Source organism: Grampus griseus (assembly GCF_964374135.1).
Source record: "Grampus griseus genome assembly, chromosome: 1".
Classification (NCBI taxonomy): Eukaryota; Metazoa; Chordata; class Mammalia; order Artiodactyla; family Delphinidae; genus Grampus; species Grampus griseus.
In genome coordinates this window covers 17,516,795-17,534,745 of record NC_139017.1, presented here as the reverse complement: position 1 = coordinate 17,534,745, position 17,951 = coordinate 17,516,795, and positions in this window count along the sequence as shown.

Here is a 17,951-nt window from a genome sequence, read left to right as displayed (position 1 = left end):
AGCCTCTGGGTCTCAGCTGGCTGAAAAGCCTTCGCATACACTCTTGACTATTCTCACTCCATCACCTCACCTCTCACCCCCGTGCCCACCGTGAGCTCCAGAAGCACCAGTGTTCTGGAAACACCCAGCACCATTTAGCCTCTGGGTCTCCACATGTGAGTCTTCCTCTGCTGGAGGACCCCTTTTCCCCCCATTCCTTTCTACTCTTATCCCCACGCCCCTCCCCACCAACCTCCAGCCACGTTTGCTGTATAACGTCTTATTTCCTTGTTCTTCCTGACTTCACTCAGTTATCACTTCCCTGGAGCAGTTTCATCAGACCCTTCTAGCAAGAATCCGAGACCTCGTGTGGTCAGCAAACTATAGTCAGTCCTACTCAACACCTGTTTTTGTAAAGAAAGCTTTATTAGAACACAGCTATCGGGCTTCCCTGGTGGCGCAGTGGTTGAGAGTCCGCCTGCCGATGCAGGGGACATGGGTTCGTGCCCCGGTCCGGGAGGATCCCACATGCCGCGGAGCGGCTGGGTCTGTGAGCCGTGGCCGCTGGGCCTGCGCGTCCGGAGCCTGTGCTCCGCGACGGGAGAGGCCACAACAGTGAGAGGCCCGCGTACCGCAAAAAAAAAAAAAAAAAGAAAAAAAAAGAACACAGCTATCACCATTAGTTTGTGTGTTGCTTATTTCTGCTTTCCGGCTACAGTGGCAGAGCTGAGTAGGTAAGACAGAGACCATATGGTTAGTAAAGCTGAAATATTTACTCTCTGGCCCTTTACCGATAATGTTTGCCACCTGTGTGTGGCCCATACCTTTCAGAAGCTGGGTGTCTGAGTTTGGAAAGCTTATATGCAAAAATACAAATCTGTACTGGAGATCAATAGATGAAGATTTGAGTTATTAATATTTTTACTTTGTAGCTTTTTTAAATGAAAAAGAAAATTACTACTTTAAAAGTATGGATTTCTAAGAAATTAATTGACAATTAATATTTTAGGGAAGTATCTGTTGTATAGAACCACCTACATACTAATTAAAGAAGAGGCAGTTGCTAGCTTTTATTTCTACAGGCGACTCTGTCTTTTCTAAGTTGGGGATATCTGGGGACATCTTAAAAGTTATTTGAATATACATTTTTATTGTGGTAAAATATAGATAATGTAATATATAATTTACCATTTTAACCATTTTTAAATGTATAGTTCAGTGACTAAGTACTTTCACATATTTGTGACACCATCACCACCATCCATCTTCAGAACTTTCTTCATCTTTAAAACAGAAACTCTACCCATTAAACAATAACCCCTCATTGCCCCATTGCCCAGTCCCTGGCAACCACCATTCTACTTTCTGTGTCTATGAATTTGACTACTTTAGATACTTCATATAAGTAGAATCATATAGTATTTGTCCTTTTATGACTAACTTATTTCACTTAGCATAATGTTCTCAAGTTTCATCCATGCTATAGCATGTGTCAGAATGTCCTTCCTTTTAAGGCCGAATAATATTCCATTGCACGTATATAACACATTTTAAAACTTCATTTGTCCATTGATGAATATTTGGCTTGCTTCCAGTTTTGGCTATTGTGAATAATGCTGCTAAGAACATGGGCATACAAATGTTTATTTGAGCCTGTTCTTTCAATTCTTTTGAGTATATACCCAGAAGTAGAATTGCTGGATCATATGGTAATTCTATTTTTAATTTTTTTGAGAAACACACATACTGTTCTCTATAGTGGCTGCACCATTTTACATTTCCACCAGCAGTGCACAAGGATTTCAATTTCTCCATATCATTGCCAACACTTAATTTCTGTTTCTTTGATAATAGCAGTCCGTCCTAGTAGTTATGAAGTGGTATGTCATTGCATTTCCCTAACAATTAGTGATGCTGAGCATCTTTTCATGTGTTTATTGGCCATTTGTATATCTTCTTTGGGGAAATGTTTATTCAAGTCCTTTCTCATTTTTTAGTCTATCTGTTTTTTGTTGTTATTGTTGAGATGTATGAGTTCTTTATATATTCTGGATAATAGCCCTTTATTAGATATATGATTTGCATAAATTTTCTCCTACGCCTCAGGTTGCCTTTTCACTCTACTGATAGCTTTCTTTGATGCACAGAAGCTTTTAATTTTGATGTAATCTAATTTACCTATATTTTTCTTTTGTTGCCTGCGCTTTTGGTGTCTTATCCAATAAATCACTGCCAAATCCAACGTCCTGAGGCTTTTCCTCTGTTTTCTTCTAGTATTATTACAGTTTTAACTCTTACCTTTAGTTCTTTGATCCAGTGTGAGCTAATTTTTGTATATGGTATAAGGCAAGAGTCCAGCTTCATTCTTTTATGTGTGGATATCCAGTTTTCCCTGCACAATTTTTGAAGGAGACTGTCCTTTCTTCATTGAATGGTCTGGAAACACTTGTCAAAATCATTTGACCATACATGTGAGGGTTTATTTCTGGGCTCTCTGTTCAATTCCACTGGTCCATATTTCTGCCTTTACCAGTACCACACTGTTTTCCTTACTGTAGCTTGTAGTGAGTTTCTCACAGGAAATGTGAGACCTAAAATTTGGTTCTTCTTTTCAAGATTGTTTTGGCTTTTTAACGTCTCTTGAAATCCATATGAACTTCAGGATGGATTTTTCTAAAATGTCCTTAGGTCAAATGTACTTTTCTGAGAGAACATCTATTGCATGAACCAAAAGCTTCCCTCTTTTTCCCACTGTGTGACTTGAGCATTTTCTTTTCTTCTACCCCTTTTTTGCCCAACCAGAGCAAAGACTTTTATTTGCCTACAGTGTATTTCACTGTCTAAATTAGAGTGGTAGACACCAGAGATAAGGTTGGCATCACTTTCCTTGGGCAGATACTTCTCCGTTGGGTTGACATCACTCTTTGGAGATGATGATGTCAATAATCTGCAGAGAGACTAGAGACCTCAGGCACCCCACACCTCTGTGTGCTACCCAATGGATCACAAGAAACTCCCACTCATGGCTAATGTAAACACGGTCATATAGCTAACAGTGCTTGTGTGTAGCTGGCAGAAATGCAGCTGGAAAACATAAAGATTCAGCCTCTCTCTGCCAACTGGATTTTAATGACCAAACCACAGGGGTTTGGACTATTTAAGTAAAATAGGACAAATGGAAGAAAAATCCAATATTCCTACAAAAAAAAAAAAAAACCCAAGTGATTTGTAATCTGCAAGACTATAAAACCAATGTTATACTTGAGAGGAAAAAAGTGGAAACATTTCTTGGATATGCACAGCAGACACTATTTGGAGTTTCAGTATTTGACCCAATAAACTGTATTATTAAAAATTTGCAGGCAGAAATCTCTTCCTTTTTCCTTTTGGAGGTTTGGTTTGGTTTTATTTTTTTAGCTGTCTTCCAAAAGGAATTCCAAAGTTTTTTGACAATTTTATCATTTCTGACTTAAGCCTGTTGCAAATCTCTTTGAAACAACTAGGCCCAAGGGTGGCTCGGGCAGCTGCCTGAATTCCACGCAAATGTAAAAAGTCTCTTCCATGTTAAGTGCTACACTTTGCCATAATAGAATCCAGATGCTTAAACCATTCAAAGATTACCTTTTACAGTGTGAACAGAAGCATGAATGTAAGTGTTATGCTAAAATGTAGTTAGATTCCAATTGTTACTGAGCTTTTTGAGTATAACTTCTGAAGGAGAGTTGAGGCAGAGAAGACTGGGGAAAAGGGAACTGAAAAAACCATGTGCCTGGGAATGTCTTATCAGGCAATCACTGGAGAGAGTCATAATTAGATTAAGCTGCTGCAGAGTGTACATAATTAACAGCAAAAGAGACCAGGAGACTCCTTTTGAGACTGGGATAATAACTCAGCAAGCAGGAACCAGGTTTCTTCTCTCATGTAATTCAAAGGGAATTCCCATTATGAGGTGAAACTGAGCCCTGCAACTCAATACTCTGTCAGCTACTGTAACTTATCTTTACTTTCCAATGGCGTGACGAGGGAGGGAGGTTTCCTATTGTTTCTCACATGTTGTACATGTCATGCAGGTAAGCTCTCAAAGTCTTGTGTCATATCATTTAATTGTCGATACGCTGGCACATCTCCTGGTTTCCTATCTACATTCAGTGATGTCTCTAAACACACCCCAAAGTGCACCAATACCCAACTATCATGTCAAAATAAGTGACTCACTTTTTCAGCCATCAGAATGCCTGATGGTTAAACCACAGAATAATCCATGGGACAGCCAATGTAAATGTTTACACAGCACCAATTGCTCAATTATTTTTGCCTTTAGGACAATGTTGGGGGCACTGCTTGAAAATTCTTAAGGATCAGTCTGTGAATGGTAGAGTTAATTGCTTTCCTAGAATAAAAAATGGGTAGGAATAATTTTTATCATTTTGTATTTCCAGGCATCATCAAAGGACACTAATTACACATCTACACTGTGTGAAATAGTTCAGGATGTCTCAGAATCAAAAGTTCATATTAGAAACCAAAGATGAAGATTCATACTAAAGGTCAAAAAGATGGCCTTCTGAATTGAGAGGTTTCTGCTGAGATTTCAATTATGTCACTTGAGGGGCTTAGTTCCCTTATTTGGAAAATAAGGAAATTGGACAAGATTTCTAATGTCTCTTCTGCTTCTAACATTTAATGTTTCTGAAATCCTCAAATCAGGACATACCCTCTGCAGAGGAAGAGAAGTGTTTTTGTTCATTCATTTATTTGTTTTACTATAAATATGATAGCAAAGGTCCCTTGTCCCAGAATCTTTAAGCTCTGCTTATCTCACCTGCTGGGTTGATTGACTTTTGGCCAGTAGAGTTGGCCTTTGAAATAAGACAGGTGTTATGTCTTCAGAAGATTTGATTGGAAATGCAGTTGTGCATTTCCTGGGTCAGATCACACTAAGTCATTTTCTCCTACTAATATATTGACATGGAACTGGATCCCCAAAGGCTGGAAATGAAGAACCAGAGGTAGAGGTGTTCAAAGGACAGGGATACTGGATGAGAGGGTCAAATAGTTGGCTTTAGACAGTGGGATGGGAGGAGCCTGGGAAAGTGGGAGTACATTAAAATTATTGTTGTTATTATTGTTGAGATGTGCTTTGTGAATTTAATAGTATCCATCCAAAGAAACCAAAAATTATTGATAGAATGCTGTTCATTAGTCAATAACCTTGTTTAGTTCTCAGGAAAAGCAGTAGAATTTTACATCCCTGATGCTTCCAGGAGGGCAGTGCTTCCTTCAATGGGATTGTTTCTGTACTATCTGAGGAGGCCTGTTCTTTCCTAAGGGACACCAAAGACAAGTGCTTGATGGAAACCAAAACCTGGTAGGGAAGCAAAGAGGGTCTGTGACTCCTTCCTCTTTTTAGTGCCCTTCAATTGTGATTCCAGGTAATGCTTACCTCCAGTTCAGTACTGGAAGAAAGGAGCCTGTATTTCTTGGTCAATGTCTTTCTGCCCAGAACTGTTCTAGGTGTTTTGCAGTAAGTATTTACCGTCTAGAGGAATTAAGTAACATGCCTAGGATGATACAGCCAGGAATTAACAGAATCAATAATCAACCTACTCACGTGTATGAAAGTGAAGGTTGTATGGGGAAGAATTATAGTCAATACTTCTCATTGCTAGAAGCCTGACAAAGAGACCTGGAAGTTAGAGTGGGCAACTGATTCAGTGCAACTGCACTTATTGGCCTTTATCAACTTTAAGTGTTTGTTTGGGAAAGTTAGCACAGGCTCTCTACATCAGTGCAGAAGTCCATCAGTTGAGGTAGTTATGTATGGAGAAGCCCAGGAGGATGGGTGTGAGAAATTGTTGCCTCCTTCAACTCCATACAGCTATGACATCCCTTCTCTAAAACACAGATCTGAGAGGCTGTTCACTTTCTTAGAAGTGTGGTGCCGGCTTTATACTCAAGAATTCAAAATCTGGCTCCAAACCAATTACCAAATTTCACCTCCAGCCTTTCCTCTTCCTACGCTGCTTGGTGGTGCCTGATGAAGTTGGCATTCAATGCTTCCTTATGTGATAGGACAGAGTTTTAAATCTGTAGGAGTTCACAAACTTCCCGCAGAGAGGAGACTTAATATCATTTTCATCTCCCAATTTTGGAGGGTCTTTCTGTTTCTGGATTTTTGGAATGTAGAACTGAGATATAGGGCAATAAGCAGGTGCATAAGAATGACTGGAAGAAAGGGAGATGGAGAGAAATGTTCCCTGAATCATGTTTTGGAACCAGGGCTAAAGAGGGTTAACATCCATAGGGCTTAGAGAGAGAGCAAATGGAGAAAACAGAAGTGAGACTGGGGTAAAATGGATGAGGGTGAGAGAATTCTCAGGTAGGAGACTGGGAGCTTCCCCAAGTTATAAGGAAGTGGGGAAACATACAGCGCAGGTGATTTTGACAAGAGTTGATGTGGAAAATGTACTTAGATCTTCTTCAATGTTCTTTAAGAGCTGTAAGTCAAGACAAAAATTCCTGCTCCTAGCAAGTTCCTTGGAATGACTCACCCCAGGACTGACCCACTGAGTCATCACTGCAAGGGAGCCACACTTGCCATGGCTTATGCTTTTTCTTTGCATGAAATACCCTTCTTTTTTCTACCAGGCAGGCAATAGTTTTCTTTCCCTTCAAGGATAAGTTCAAATGTATTTCCCTGGGATAGTTCTCATTGCACCACTCTACCTTGATCCACGGAATCAGTTCTCGCTAAATACTCCAGAGGCACTTTTAAAATTACTTCAATTACAGTACTTATTACAGTCTGGTTCATTGTACATGGGGATACATTTGTCTTCTTCATACGCCTTGGCTTGACCAGATTTGTATCCCTAGCATCTTGCATGTGCCTTTCAGGTTGCATATGACCAGGACATCTTGCACTGAATTGAATCGATCCAGTTTGGTCTGGTCCCAACCAATACAATCATTCAAGTTTGTACTGTACACTGGTCTTGATGCACTAACATTCACACACAAGGATTAAAATATTTTATTCAACTAGAATATAGAGTGTTAATAGAACTCTACTCTATTTTTTCTTCATTTTATACACAAGACAGAATGCTGATGTGACAATTTATGTCTGAAGTCATCTTTTTTATGTCTCCATTTCATACATGTCTGAGTCTGTTATTTGGGAAAGTTATACGAAAGAAACAAAAGGAATATTTTAAAATATTGTCCCATTTTATTTGGTTTCATTGTTAAGGAGATTTTGATGTCCACCCTTGTCCAAAGTTAAGTGAGCCTACTCAAATCCTTTTGGGGATTAAGTGGAATATAAATAAAGAAAGAAGAAACACACTCTCTGCTATTGCTGAAAAAAAATATTTGTGTAGTGCCAGGTTTGTGATACTAAAATAAAGTGATTCACCAGGTCATTATAGTTTTTGCTATACAAACACTATTTTTGCTTAAATAATGTAAATGACTCAGGATCGTTGCAGTTTGAATTATACACATGATTACTTGGATTCTACTCTTCATTTTGGATGGTTGAAAAACTTGTCTTTGGAATCTCAGCAAGCACTGTTGGTGGCCTAGCCAACTGCTTTTAATCCCATTATTTTCTTGCTGACAAAGCCCTTCAGCCCTCCATGTTTTCACTTGGGAATCCACCCCCTCCCAGGTGACTCATGAGTGTCTATCTCTAGGCCCAGAGTAAATCTAAGTTGGATATGCCAATAATAATTGGCTTCAGCATGGGTCCGAGATGTAATTCTGGAAAAGGAGACCTGGGGTAGTCTTCTGGAGAGCACTTGGGCAAGATTACCTTTACTCTTAAGTTAAAATAAAAATGATAAAAGGGAGAAACTATCTGTACATAGTGGTGACTAGTTTTGAAGTTTGGAGCAGCCAAAGAATAAAGTTGACATGCTGAGGATGACAAAATAAGAAGGTGGAAAGAAAGTACATCCTTGATATTTGAGCACCAAATTATGCAGTTCTAGATTCACTGCACCTCAGCATTAAATGCTAGGTGAGATGAAAAATATACTTCATGGTCTAAGACAGATGATATAGGCTTTTATTATTTATTATTTGCTGCTAAAAATATGTTAACTGATCTACAGAAAGAAAGACATAGGAGAAGTAGAAAGATATAGTTCTTATTTCAGCTTATAATTTAATTGGAAAGAATAAATCCACACAGGAAATGACTGATGAAAAATTATAAAGTCATAAATAAAGTAAGGGGTCTTAACAGTTTTTGTCCATCTGAACACTTTGTCAGTTTGGTGAAGTCTATGGCTTCCTTGACAGACAAATACTTTTAAATAAATAAAATAAGCTACATAGGCTCACAAAAGAAAACAATTATATTTTAAAAGTTCCCCAGGTTAAGAATTCTGGAAGGATGCATAATTAAATATGACAATTAACATTCTTTTTCATGAAATTAAGCTCTCAGAATCAGCATGATTTATGTACTCAAGCCCAGTGTCAACTTGTTCAATGTCTAAAAAGCAAAAAGGCAGTCAAACCAATTATCTTCTATTTCAAATGTTGTTATAATTTTAACTTAAAAAATAAACATTAAATAAGATTGTTATCCTATATACATGCTACCAAAGTTACCACCAAGTGATTAGAAATTGTTATATTATTTTCCCATTTTCTGAAAGTAAAGACATTCACAAACAAAAGTACTGCCCTCCACTTTAACTGAAGAAGCTGTACAGTAGAGTGTATTGGTTCCAAGTATATGCTGTCTCTCCTCAACCATTCATGGGGCCCATCCATATAGGCTCCTTCCTTGGTATATTCTCTGTGGTAAGATTATTATTTTTGCCCCAATGATATCAAGCTTGGCCATATGATGTGATTTGGCCAATGGAATATGAGCAGAAATGACATGTACCAATTCCCAGCTGAAGCTTTACAGCAAGTATTGTGGTTCCACCATTATTCTTTTTTCTCTGTCGTGAGAATGTGATATACCAGAGAGGGTCACTCCTTTATCCTGTATCCCAGAGCAATGAAGACACGTGGAACAAACTGGTCCACAGATGACAGGATACATGAGCAAGAAATACACCTTTGTAGTTTAAGTCACTTAGATTTTGGAGTTGTTTATTATCAAAACATAACTTAATGAAAAGTAATTAAGGCAGGTTGATATTTATGGGGAATCTTTCTGATTTCTCCTTAATGATTTTTTTTTCTGTTACCATGCGATATTTTTCATATTTCTAACTCTTTTTTAATATCAGATTTATTGTTTCTACTAAAGCTGCAGCATAGAGTAGACATTTAAACATTTATTATCATCTGCAATATTTTTGTAGGCTTTTCTTTCTTCTTCTTGGAAGGTTAGTGAGTTTTACAGCTATTATCTTTATTAGACAAGATATAAGTTAGTGGAAAATTGGTTATATGTTTATATAGATCACTCCCACTATAGCAACATTTTGTAGACTCAGCCTGCAGCCAAAATGTCTAGATGAGGCCTTTATTTTTGGAGGATTAACTAACCTGAACTAAGTTTATAAACACAAAATCAAAAATCTGGAATAAAATTGAAAATGTAGTCAATCATCTTGATATTTTTTATTGTCAACACACCCAACCTCCAGACACTGAAGTTTAAAGTTATCATCATAGATAGTCTTAGCCATAAGGGCTGAAAGTTTACAGCTTCACTAGATCACAGCTGAGGCTCCCAGAGAAGCCATCAAGACAAAGATAACAATTTTCTAAAAATAGGGAGAAATTTGTAAGTCAAAATTTCACTGCTGTCCTGGGAGGTGCTGGCCCTGATTTGCATTTATCATGGTCACATCTGGGCTTCTGACTTGTTTGATAGTCCTTTTATGACTAAACATGAAAGGAATTTTAGTTTTGTGGAATACTGTCAAGAAAAGAGAAGAGGGGATCTGTTCTGGCAATGTTCCCAGGTCTAAACTTTGTGGAGGTATCCAGGGAAGAGCTGTTATTAATTGACACTGACAGTCAAATGACACAGGTCAACTCCTGGTGATCTATGGCTGTTTATTCAAGTCCAAGGCAACTCAGGTTCTCCTCCTCCTCTTGAATGAAGTTTTCCCTTGTGTCATTTTGCTCTTTATTAACACTTATACCAGAAAAGCAGAAAGTGTATGCTTAACTTTGTGAAGCAGCTCAAGCAGCAAGTTAGCATGGAGGATGATGAATTACTGAGATTTGAAAATTATAAATTAATTGCAGGCATGAAAGTGTGCTGATCATTAGGACTTGGCTAAAAATCACTCAGAGCACCAACTGACCTCCTTCCGCCTTGTCCAGCTGATGGTCATTTACTGGTTCTTTAAGACAAGACTCCAGAATCTCCTTTCAGTGAGTCCTTTCTAAACTCTTTGTCAGTTGAAGTATCCTTCTTCCAGACTAACTTAGGAGCTTGTACATACCTTCATCATACTTTAACTACAGAACTGTTGTATCATGCTTCCTTGTTTTCAAATATGGGATGTATCAATACTGAGCCAAAATAAATCAGATATCTGATGCAACTATTAAATTTTCCATCCAAACACTTGGAAAAGGATCCAAATAGATAAACACTTTTTGAATACAGAAGCACATAGTTTGACTTAATTTTTCAAATTCTTACCTGTTAGTTGGTTGTAGTGGTTTTATATAAATGTAACAGAAATAGGCAACTTAAATCTTGGTAAAATTCATAAAAATGATACCCTGATCAGCTCAGAAACCTAAAATTAAAGATTCAGTATACTTTATGTGACTCTATACAAATTCATATACAAATAAATCCAGATAGAGACAATATTTGTCCATGAAAAAGGAGTGATTCTTCTGTAAAAGTGACGTATTTGCTTCCTCTTATTTAAGTTCCTATATGTTTGTTTGTTTGTTCAGCAAAGATTTATTGAATCTCTCCTCTGTGTCTGACATATTACAGGGTTTACATTTTTTGTTTGTTTTTGTTTTAATTTTTATTGGAGTATAGTTGCTTTACAATATTGTGTTAGTTTATACTGTACAGCAAAGTGAATCAGCTATACTTGTACATATATCCCCTCTTTTTGGATTTCCTTCTCATTTAGGTCACCACAGAGCACTGAGCAAACTTCCCCGTGCTATACAGTAGTTTCTCATTAGTTATCTATTTTATACATAGTATCAATAAGTGCATATATGTCAATCCCAATCTCCCTATTAATCCCACCCCACCTTCCCCCTTAGTATCCATACCTTTGTTCTCTATGCCTGTGTCTCTATTTCTACTTTGTAAATAAGATCATCTATACCATTTTTTTCAGATTCCGCATATATGCGTTAATATAAGATGTGGTACATATACACAATGAGATATTACACAGCCATAAAAGGGACCAAAATTGGGTCATTTGTAGAGACATGGATGGACTTAGAGACTGTCATACAGAGTGAAGTAAGTCAGAAAGAGAAAAACAAATATCGTATGTTAACGCATCTATGGGGTTTACATTTTATTGAAGGAAAACAAACTAAAAAGTAATCACAAAATAAATATCAGATGGTGATAAGATCTCTGAAGACGATACAAACAGCAAGATGAGATAAAGACTGACTGGCAAGCTCTGGTTACTTTAGAGAGATTGATCAAGGAAGGTATAGCCTGAGGAAATCACATTTCAATTTGTCCTGGAATGATACTAAGGAGCTAGCTATGACGAGACTAGATCAGAGACTAGATAGAGTGCAAAGATCAAAAACTGGGAAACAGTGTACAAGGAAATGAAAAATAAGTGGGTTATAAGAGTTAAGGTGTATTTGGCTTCAAGTAACAATACTCACTTCAAACAGATTTAAGCACTAAGAAGCATTTATTATCAAACTTAAAAAGATAGAGTTAAATTACACAGGTAATTTTCATTGTTTAACAACTACCTTAACACAGGAAAAGAAAAGGGAAAAAATAATCTTACTATGTTTTATTTAACCTCTGTCTCCCAAATATTATTATATTAACATGTAATCAACATAAAAAATTACCAATTGGCAATCTTGCCATTTGTGACAACATGGATGGAACTTGAGAGCATTTGGGTAAGTGAAATAAGCCAGAAAGAGATAGACAAATACTGCATGGTATCACTTATATGTGGAATCTAAAAATAAAAAGTCAAACTCTTAGAAAGAGAGAATAGAAAAATGGTTGCCAGGACATTGGGAGTGGGGGAAATTAGGACAGGTTAGTAAAGGGCACAAACTTTCAGCTATAAGATGAATAAGGTCTGAGGATCTAATGTAAAACATAGTGACTATAGTTGATACATTGTATTATATCATTGAAATTTGCTAGCAGAGTAGAGCTTAAGTGTTATCACCCAAATAATTAATAGTAACAATAATAATAAATCTGTGAGATGGTGGATGCATTAATTAATTAGATGCTAGATGGTGGGAATCCTTTTGCAATGTATACATAGATCAAATCACCATGATGTACACTTTAAATATCTTACAATTTTATTTGTCAATTATAACCTCAAAAAAGCTGAAAAAATAAACAATGTGGAAAAAATTATCAATTAAATATTTTGCATACCTTTTCTCTTATTTGATATTGTCTTCAAAATCTAGTGTATGCTAGCTACACTTCATATGCTCAGAAGTTGCATGTGGACAGTGACTATTATACTGGACAGCACAAGTATAGATTATGAATTTCAGAGAGACAGGAGAGGAGGCAGAGATAGATTATCCTGGCAATAGTTCTGTGAAGAGATGATGGTGTCTTGGACTATAGCAGCATCAGTGAATATGACGTGAAGTCAGTGACTTTGGGAGATTATATATTTATATATATAACACACACACACACACACACACACACACACACACACATATATGCATACACTTTTTGGCTATAAACGCAATCAGGCTTGCTATGATTTCTGCCCTTTACTACCTGTGTAATTTAGGGAAAAAAAAAACTTCTTAACACTTAACTTCTTAACTCCTGCATTTGAGAGAATGGGATGAAACAATTCATGGAAAACACTTATCAGAGTTCCTGGGACAGACTCAGTTCTTTAAAACATATAAAAGTGGTATGGAGATTGGTTCAAGATGGCAGAGTAGAAGGACGTGCACTCACTCCCTCTTGCAAGAGCACCGGAATCACAACTAACTGCTGAACAGTCATTGACAGGAAGACACTGGAACTCACCAAAAATGATATCCCACATCCAAAGACAAAGGAGAAGCCACAGTGAGATGGTAGGAGGGGCGCAATCACAAAATAAAATCCCATGACCGCTGGGTGGGTGACACACAAACTGGAGAAAAATTATACCACAGAAGTTCACCCACTGGCACTGAAGTTTCTGAGCTCCACATCAGACTTCCCAACCTGGGGGTCCAGCGATGGGAGGAGGAATTCCCAGAGAATCAGACTTTGAAGGTTAGTGGGATTTGATTGCAGGACTTCAACAGGACTGAGGGAAACAGAGACTCCACTCTTGGAGGGTACATACAAAGTAGTGTGTGCATCAGCAACAGGAGGAAGGAGCAGTGACCCCATAAGAGACTGAACCAGACCTACCTGCTAGTGTTGGAGGGTCTCCTGCAGAGGCTTGGGGTGGCTGCGGCTCACCTCAGGGACAAGGACACTGGCAGCAAAAGTTCTGGGAAGTACTCCTTGGCATGAGCCCTCCCTGAGTCTGCCATTAGCCCCACCAAAGGGTCTGTAGCCTCCAGTGCTAGGTAGCCTCAGGCCAAACAACCAACAGAGAGAGAACTCAGCCCCACACATCAGCAGACAAGCAGACTGAAGTTCTACTGAGCTCTGCCACCAGAGCAACAGTCAGCTCTACCCACCACCAGTCCCTCCCATCAGGAAGCTTGCACAAGCTTCTTAGATGGCCTAAACTACCAGAGGACAGAGAGCAGAGGCACTACAATCCTGCAGCCTTTGGAACAAAAACCACATTCACAGAAAGATAGACAAAATGAAAAGGCAGAGAACTATATACCAGATGAAGGAACAAGATAAAACCCAGAAAAACTATTAAATGAAGTGGAGATAGGAAACCTTCCAGAAAATGAATTCAGAATAAGATAGTGAAGATGATCCAGGACCTCAGAAAAAGAATGGAGGCAAAGATCGAGAAGATGCAAGAAACGTTTAACAAAAACCTAGAAGAATTAAAGAACAAACAAACAGAGGTGAACAATACAATAACTGAAATGAAAAATACACTAGAAGGAATCAATAGCAGAATAACTGTGGCAGAAGAACAGATAAGTGACCTGGAAGACAGAATGGTGGAATTCACTACCACGGAACAGAATAAAGAAAAAAGAACAAAAAGAAATGAAGACAGCCTAAGAGACCTCTGAGAAAACACTAAATACACCAACATTTCCATTATAGGTGTCCCAGAAGGAGAAGAGAGAGAGAAAGGACCAGAGAAAATATTTCAAGAGATTATAGTTGAAAACTTCCCTGACATGGGAAAGGAAATAGCCACCCAAGTTCAGGAAGTGCAGAGAGTCCCAGGCAGGACAAGGAGAAACACACAGAGACACATTCTAATCAAACTGACAAAAATTAAAGACAAAGAAAAATTATTAAAAGCAAGAAGGGGAAAATGACATAAAACATACAAGGGAAATGCCATCAGGTTAACAGCTGATTTCTCAGCAGAAACTCTACAAGCCAGAAGGGAGTGGCACAATATATTTAAAGTGATGAAAGGGAAGAACCTACAACAAAGATTACTCTACCCAGCAAGGATCTCATTCAGATTTGAGGGAGAAATCAAAAGCTTTACAGACATGAAAAGCTAAGAGAATTCAGCACCACTAAACCAGTTCTACAACAAATGCTAAAGGAATTTCTCTAAGTGGGAAACACAAGAGAAGAAAAGGACCTATAAAAACAAACTCAAAACAATTAATAAAATGGTAATAGGAGCATATATATCGATAATTACCTTAACTGTGAATGGATTAAATGCTCCAACCAAAAGAAACAGGCTTGCTGAATGGATACAAAAAGAAGACCCATATATATGCTGTCTACAAGAGACCAATTTCAGACCTAGGGACACCTACAGACTTAAAGTGAGGGGATGGAAAACGATATTCCATGCAAGTGGAAATCAAAAGAAAGTTGGAGTAGCAATACTCATATCAGATAAAATGACTTTAAAATAAAGAATGTTACAAGAGACAAGGAAGGACATTACATAATGATCAATGGATCAACCTAAGAAGAAGATATAACAATTATAAATATATATGTGCCCAACACAGGAGCACCTCAATACATAAGGCAAATGCTAACAGCTATAAAAGAGGAAATCATGAGCTTCTCTGGTGGTGCAGTGGTTGAGAGTCTGCCTGCTGACGCAGAGGACACAAGTTCATGGCCCGGTCCAGGAAGATCCCACATGCTGTGGAGCGGCTGGGCCCATGGGCCATGGCCACTGAACCTGCGCACCTGGAGCCTGTGCTCCACAATGGGAGAGGCCACAACAGTGAGAGACCCACTTACAGAAAAAAAAAGAGGAAATCGACAGCAACACAGTAATAGTGGGGGATTTTAACACCTCACTTACACCAATGGACAGATCATCCAGACAGAAAATTAATAAGGAAACACAAGGTTTAAATGACACAGTAGACCAGATAGCTTTAATTGAAATTTATAGGACATTCCACCCAAAAGTGGCAGAACACACTTTCTTCTCAAGTGCTCATGGAACATTCTCCAGGATAGATCACATCTTGAGTTACAAATCAAGGCTCAGTAAATTTAAGAAAATTGAAATCATATCAAGTATATTTTCCAACCACAACGTTATGAGATTAGAAATCAGTTACAGGGGACAAAATATAAAAAACACAAACACATGGAGGCTAAACAATACGTTACTAAAGAGCCAAGGTATCACTGAAGAAATCAAAGAGGAAATCAAAAAATACCTAGAGAAAAATGACAATGAAAACACAACGATCCAAAACCTTCCCTCTTAGAACAACAAAAGCAGTTCTAAGAGGGAAGATTAGAACAATACAATTCTACCTCAAAAAACAAGAAAAATCTCAAGTAAACAATCTAACTTTACACCTAAAGGAACTAGAGAAAGGAGAACAAACAAAACCCAAAATTAGTAGTAGGAAAGAAATCATAAAGATCACAGCAGAAATAAATGAAATAGAAACAAAGAAAACAATAGCAAATATCAATAAAACTAAGAGCCAGTTCTTGGAGAAGATAAACAAAATTGATATTGATAAACCATTAGCCAGACTCATTAAGAAAAAGAGGGAGAGGACTCAAATCAATTAGAAATGAAAAAGGAGAAGTGACAATGGACACCCCAGAAATACAAAGCATCCTAAGAAACTACTACAGCAACTCTATGTCAATCAAATGGATGACCTGGAAGAAATGGACAAATTCTTAGAAAGGCATAACCTTTCAAGACTGAACCAGGAAGAAATAGAAAATATGAACAGACCCATTGCAAGCACTGAGATTGAAACTGTGAATAAAAATCTTCCAACAAACAAAAATCCAGGACCAGATGGCTTCACAGGTGAATTCTATTAAACATTTAGAGAAGAGCTAACACCTATCCTTCTCAAACTCTTCCAAAAAAATTGCAGAGGAACGAACACTCCCAAACTCATTCTAGGAGGCCACCATCACCCTGAGACCAAAACCAGAGAAAGATACTACAATAAAAGAAAATTACAGATCAATATCACTGAGGAAGATAGATGCGAAAATCCTCAACAAAATACTAGCAAACAGAATCCTACAACACATTAAAAGGGTCATACACCATCATCAAGTGGGATTTACCCCAGGGATGCAAGGATTATTCAATATACGCAAATCAGTCAATGTGATACACCATATTAATAAACTGAAGAATAAAAACCATATGATCATCTCAATAGATGCAGAAAAAGCTTTTGACAAAATTCAACACTGATTTATGATAAAAACTCTCCAGACAGTGGGCATAGAGGGAACCTACCTCAACATAATAAGGGCCATATACAACAAACCCACAGCAAGCCTCATTCTCAATGGTGAAAAATTGAAAGCATTTCCTCTGAGATCAGGAACAAGAAAAGGATGTCCACTCTTGCCACTATTATTCAAGATAGTTTTATAAGTCCTAGTCACAGCAATCAGAGAAGAAAAAGAAATAAAAAGAATACAAATTGTAAAAGAAGAAGTAAAATTGTCACTGTTTGCAGATGACATGATACTATACATAGAAAATCCTAAAGATGCCACCAGAAAACTACTAGAGCTAATCAATGAATTTGGTAAAGTTGCAGGATACAAAATTAATGCCAGAAAGCTCTTGCATCCCTATGCATTAACAACGAAAGATCAGAAAGAGAAATTAAGGAAACAATCCCATTCACCATTGCAACAAAAAGAACAAAATACCTAGGAATAAACCTACCTAAGGAGGTAAAATACCTGTACTCAGAAAACTATAAGACAGTTGATGAAAGAAATCAGAGATGACACAAACAGATGGAGAGGTACACCATGTTCTTGGATTGGAAGAATCAATATTTTGAAAATGATTATACTACCCAAAGCAATCTACAGATTCAGTGCAATCCCTATCAAATTACCAATGGCATTTTTTACAGAATTAGAACAAAAAATCTTAAAATTTATCTGGAGGCACATTAGACCCTGAAAAGCCACAGCAATCTTGAGGGGAAAAAAATATGGAGCTGGAGGAATCAGACTCCAGGACTTCAGGCTATACTAGTTGATACTAGATCAACCAGTTCAGTAGGGCTCGGCAGAGATTAAAAAAGGAAACATTAGGCTCAGGAGAACTAATCAAGATTAGTAATCAAGGCAATATGGTATTGGCACAAAAACCAAAATATAGATCAATGGAACAGGATAGATAGCCCAGAGATAAACCCACGCACCTATGGTCAACTAATCT